This window comes from Prunus dulcis, unplaced genomic scaffold (assembly GCF_902201215.1).
Source record: "Prunus dulcis unplaced genomic scaffold, ALMONDv2, whole genome shotgun sequence".
NCBI lineage: Eukaryota > Viridiplantae > Streptophyta > Magnoliopsida > Rosales > Rosaceae > Prunus > Prunus dulcis.
The window spans coordinates 14,416-20,774 of NW_023010175.1; the positions used below are offsets into that span (position 1 = coordinate 14,416).

Here is a 6,359-nt window from a genome sequence, read left to right on the forward strand (position 1 = left end):
GTATAGTGCCAAGTGCAAACATCACAAATAGAACTTGAAAGTCCTCATTCGCATTTTTGCACTTTTCCAATTGTTCAGCTAAACCCTTTACTAATACTCTTTTGCCATTTCCACCGAAACTCTTGACTAATTGTTTCACCTTTTCATCTTCTACCGGCCTGTCGAGTTGAACATCCTCGCCGGTGTTCTTAAGACCCATAACACGCCCAAACTCATCGGCACTTATTCTAATCACATTGCCGTGCAGTTCTATAGAAGACGTATCAGGATTGAACTTTTGAATCAAACAATGGCATAATTGGCGGTGTAAACGAGTGCACGACAAAGATGCCACAGTACCAAACCCAATAGCCTTAATTGCTAACCGCTTCTCCTCTGACAATTTTTCCACCGTACGATGGAATCGGTCCGGGCTGCATCTAGTTATCCAACTCATCTCATTCACTGAGTCGTTTACTTGCCCGCTTGAACCTTCTAAGGCAGAACCATATGTTGCCTTCTCTGTAGTGTTCAATTTCCTCCACTTATTACTAATCTCTTCTTGTACCTGAAATAAAAAATTCTCATGAATATACCCTTCTTAATAAAATAATTAATAAACTGACCAAATCATTGTCATCTCTCACCTTATGGTCCAACTTTGCATTGGCCACTTTCCCCATTTCATGTCGTTCTTTTTTCCTGTAAATCATTTATTTTTTATAAAAAAAACCATTATAATATTAAGCAACCACATTTCCAATTTGTAGATGTACGTGTAACTTACATGAAATTAAAAAATGCATCTCGGCCAACTCTTGTTTGTTGCACAGTACTCTCGGCTTTGCGCTTTCTTTTCGCTGATCCCCTTTTTTGAGCTTCCATAACTTGCACAAATCAAGTACAAAACACTATCATGCAATTCTCTCTAGCGCCGAGAATTTGAATACTAATCCAAAGCCTAATACACCCTAAATCCCGTAAACCCCGTAAACCCAGTAAACACCACAACATCACATTGCTTAATTAAAAAAATACGGGGACCTGGATTTGCACACAGTTGCTTAGTAATTGCATATACTGATATGCAATTGCAAGACACTACTTGCAAGTGCATCAGCCCTCGATTATAACATTGCACAGATAATGCACACAACCCACCAATGCATTTCTATATTGGGCCGACATTCTTACTCATTTCAAATCCCAATCCAAATCTTAACCAATCCTAACTTACACTTTCGGAACACTTTACTCCCCATAAAAAAAAAATTCAAAAACACAGTCAAACCTACCTACCTACCACGAAATCACCTCACTTGCATAATTTCAAAACAAAACTATATACTGTAATTGCATTCAGTTACTTGGATTTGCATACAGGCGATTAGTAATTGCATATAGAGATATGCAATTGCATGAACATAACAACCATGAATGTGAGATACCCACTTCACCTCACGACACTTTCAGACTGAGAAACCCACTTCATCTCATGAATGTGAGAAACCTACTTCCCCTCTTGCCCCAATTCATCACCACAGAATTTCAATTAACAATAACATAAAACATAGTGTTAACTTACCTTCACAAGGAACTAATACCAAATGCTTTCACAAGGGCTCGATTGCAGATGAGAGGAGTGCCAACAACCTACCAGTTACTGGAAAAACTGAATTCCAATTCCTATTATCAACCCAAAATGCTAACCCAAAAAATTTCCCCAAAATCCAAACCCTAGAATATGGGGGTTTCTACAATGATGACAAAGAAGAGAGAGAGGTTGCAGAGACAAGGAAGAAACTTTCTACAGAAGAGGAGTTGAAGAAGATGACTTTGATGTAATGAAGATTATCAGTTTGAAGTTGAACCAGACCACTTTGAGGAAGAAGACGTCGACTGAGTGCATGTGAAATCGTTTCCCTGTTCACCTTAGGAGCAGCGCGTGAAATCATTTACCTGTTCACCAGGTCAGATGGTTTCCCTTGTTTTTTAAAACCCCTCACGTGATCTAACAGCACCCGACCCAATTTCCACTTTGGAATTCGAGCCAAGTCCTGTGCGTGTCCGACACCTGGCGAAGGTCGGGCACAAAAGACCTTTTTACCCTTCTTACTTCAATTTCTCTTTAAAATTTCCTTAGACTTCTACCGAAAATTCGGAAGAGTCTCCCCTGTATTTTTGACTAATCCCAAAATTTTTCACCTGTCAAACAATTTCAAATATTTCCTCCCAACTGCCAGAATGTTTCCAGTAATCAATTTCAACTCTAATCACTAAATTTTCAACTAGATATCCGAGCGTTTTCTAGGTCCTTCAGGGTTGTGAGGATTTCTTACAACATTATACCTGGCTTTGAGGCACGGAAGCTATGAATGGCCCGGTGGTGGATTCCGCATACTTCTACGGCCTGGGGGATAAAAACAGGTTGAAAATGTGAGTGGACAAAAATAATGTTCTTCAAAACAATTTTCATAAACATAATATCCCCCATGAAAAAAATAGTTAAATAAAACTGAATACGTACTCTTTTGCATCAAGCATATTCAACTCAAGGCATTCTACATCAGTCATATTCAAGCTCGAAAGTTTCATACAAAACCACTGAAATCAAAGCTTGCATAAAAATGCTGAAATCAAACGTGTATAAAAACTCTGTACTCAAACCTTGCATAACTGAACAAATATAAAGGTATCTATGCCTGAAAAATCAGAAAAGCTGATATAAAATAACTAAAAATCATCATTAAATAAAAGAAACTCAAAATTCTTTGAAAATACCACCAATTTGTACCCCTGTCATATCCGTCAATTCCCTGGCAGGTCTCGGGCGTCACACAGGCTACCCGAGCCGCAAACTGGCGAAATCAGGGGATTATGATCAATCTGTCCCGCCGGCCGATTCCTCGATGACACCAAGTCAACTCGAGTCGCTCTGGCAGGATGCGGGGGACCGTAGTCAGCCTGATCCGCAATCCTGGCAGGTCTCGGGGACATAAAGTCAGCCGAGCCGCAATCCTGGCAGGTCTCGGGACACCAAGTCTGCGGAGCCGCAAATCCTGGCACTCACGGTCCGAGCGTCCCCGTAACTCGTGAGGCAAAGTCAAGTGCACTGACTGAACTATAATCAGACTGGATGTCCGTAGACATCGGTCCGACTCTGGGTAATCACCATAAAAAAAAAACGGGTACGAGGTGGTTTTAAAATAAATTCCTTTAAAAAGAAATATCTGAATAATAACTGTAAAACTCAAGTCGTGCTGCGGTCTCAACTGATTTGAAACTCAACTCTGTTTCTATAACTGGTAAATAAGCAGCACCGACTTATAGAACTATTACTGTAATAATCGTGTTCGGAACCATAATAAAACGTACTCAAGATCAAATAAGGAAATTTATTCGAATAAACTCATTTATATAAAATCAAAATAAAATCACTTATAAAATCTTATTTATGGAAATCCTCTATATAACTCATTTATAAAATAATTTACGAAAGAAAGTCCACTCACAGATGGTCCGAGCTAAATCGACCCTTTGAAGGTTTCTCATGCTGGTCGGTTGGACCTCTGATGCCTTACTCGATCGATTTGGTGGAGAAACGAAGGAGAATTTTGAGCTGGAAGTTCGGGTGGCTTCGAAGGAACCTCCGCCGGAAAACATGGTTTTTCCGGCCATCTCAGGGCGGCCCTGGGGTGGAGGTTGGTCAGGTTGTGACGGCGACACGGAGGCGGACCCGATGGTACCCACGGCGGAGATCGGTTCGGCCTGTGGTGGCCGGGCCGTCGCCGAGAAGGCGAAGGGTCGCACGGCCCTGTTTCGCGCGAGAGAGAGAGAGGAAGAGAGAGAAAGTGACGGGAGAGAGAGAGAAAGGGGTATAAAAATCTGACTTTTTGGCCAAATTACCGTTTTGCCCTTCGCGGTTTTTAGACCATATCTTCTTCGTTACGGCTCCGATTCGGGTCTCCTCCGTGTCTACGAACTCATTTCGCCGCACTCTACGCAGTGGCGTAAGCGGAATTCCCAAATTCTTTCTCGATTAAAAAGTCAAATTTTTCCCCATTAAAATATGCAAGGGCAATTTGGTCTTTTTGCTAAAAGATATTTTCCTTACTTTTTAGATATTTTCTTTCTTTTTAGATATTTTGTTTTGGGTTCTTACATGATCAGCTGTACCGGTACAGCTGACGCACCACCGAAGGTCTCCAAAAGGTTTTGTATGGCTGATTGCAATGTTGCACAAAACCCAATTGTCCCAGGAACCAAGCTCATTAAAGACACTAAATGACAAAAAGTTGATAGCAATCATTTCAAGCAAATTGTGGGGAGCGTAATGTATTTGACTAATACACGTCCAGATTTAATATATGTAGTTAGTCTAATAAGCAGGTTCATGGAATCACCTACTGAAGTGCATATTCAAACAGCAAAAAGGATACTACTTGAAGGGAACCACAGAATATGGTTTGTTCTACAAGAAAGGATTGAAAGGTGATTTTCTGTTAGGATATAGTGACAGTGATTATGCTGGTGATTTAGATGATCAAAAGAGTACTTCTGGGTATGTTTTCATGTACGGTTCAGCAGTTGTTGCTTGGTCCTCAAAGAAACAACTAGTAGTTACACTTTCAACAACCGAGGCTGAATTCATTGCTGTTGCCTCATGCGCATGTCAGGCTGTTTGGTTAAGGAGATTACTTAATGAGTTGCATTGTTCACAGTATGAATCTACTCTGATATACTGTGACAATAGTTTAGCTATTAAGTTATCTAAAATTCAAGTTATGCACAGAAGAAGTAAGCATATAGATGTTTCACTTTCTGCAAGAGCTCACTAAAAAAGAAGTGGTGTACTTGGTTCATTGTTGAACTCAAGAATAGGTTGCAGATATTCTAACAAAGCCATTGAAGTTGGATGATTTCAGAAGGATGCACAGTTTACTTAGAGTCTGTTTAAGTTCATATGTAAATTGATAGCTTAATGGCATTCAGTTTAAGGGAGGATCTGTGAAGATATTATTATTAGTTGTTTATTTTTGAGTTGTTTGAATAATCCCTAAGTTGTAGGAACGTAGTTGTAGAAGTTTATCTTTGACTATTTCTCTAGCCAGTATCCCATGAGATTAGGACTTGTTATTCGTGGGATAATGCTTCAACTTTTTACGTTGGTTTCAATTCATGTAAAGGCTATATGGCCTAGTTCTTTTATCTTGAATAAACACTGTGAGAAAACTTATTCTTCTCAATCATTCAAGCAAAACTTAGTTTAATACCAACAAAAATAGGGCATAGAGCCAAGGCTGATGTTTTTGGTGTCAAGAAAATGGGCACCAACCATTTTTTGGTTAAAAATGAGGGGTGCCTAACTTAGGCAATTATCAATGGAGATGCATAAATAAGGGGTGCCTAACTTAGGCAACCCATGTTTTTTGAAGCCTATATAAATCTCGTAGCTCTCATTTGTAGTGCATCCCCAGAATTAGAGAATTAGAGAGAGTTTGAGAGAAAAGCTTAAGAGAAAAAGCTTGTGAAAGAATTTTTCTCTTAGTATAATTCGGGGTGGGTTGAGAGTTGTGAGTGTTGTAAACACTTTGTATATTTTCTCCCTTTAGTAAAATGATCTGCAGCAGGTCCGGAGACGTAGGCACAATTGGCTGAACTCCGTTATCAAATTTGTGTGTCTTATTTCTTCTGTTATTTCGCATCCTCCCTAATCTGGTTTATAGGGAAATCTGCGTCATTTCCTAACAACTGGTATCAGAGCATTTGGTGGTGATTCTGTCAATTTTTTGCGAGGAATTGTCAGAAACGATCCATAGGAAGTCAGATTCGAGTGGGAGCGATGGCTGCAGACGAAGGGAAGATGAAAATTGAAAAGTTCGATGGTGCGGACTTTGGCTTTTGGAAGATGCAGATCGAAGATTATCTGTATCAGAAAAAGCTTTATCAACCTCTTTCAGAAAATAAGCCAGAGGGTATGAATGATGAAGATTGGACTCTTCTTGACAGACAAGCCCTCGGAGTTATCCGATTGACGCTATCCCGCAATGTTGCTTTCAACATAGCAAAAGAAAAGACCACGGCAGGTCTTATGGCGGCTCTTTCCAGTATGTATGAGAAACCATCAGCCTCTAACAAAGTTCACTTGATGAGGCGGTTATTCAATTTGCGGATGACGGAAGGCGCATCGGTAGCTCAACATCTCAATGAACTCAATCCAGTCACAACCCAGTTGAGTTCAGTTGGAATTGAATTTGATGAAGAAGTACGAGCATTGATACTTTTGTCTTCTCTACCAGAAAGTTGGAATGCTACTGTCACGGTTGTGAGTAGCTCGTCGGGAAGCAATAAGTTGACATTTGATGATGTTCGTGATCTGG

At 40.1% G+C, this 6,359-nt stretch overlaps 1 long non-coding RNA gene across 1 annotated transcript; it reads right to left on the bottom strand.

Moving 5' to 3' along the window:
* Nucleotides 1-505: 505 nt before the first annotated feature.
* Nucleotides 506-818, bottom strand: LOC117613117. Its single transcript, XR_004583664.1, has 3 exons — nucleotides 767-818; nucleotides 627-681; nucleotides 506-547 (listed from the first exon to the last, which is right to left on the bottom strand). It is a non-coding gene; the product is annotated as an uncharacterized LOC117613117 (long non-coding RNA).
* Nucleotides 819-6,359: the final 5,541 nt, after the last annotated feature.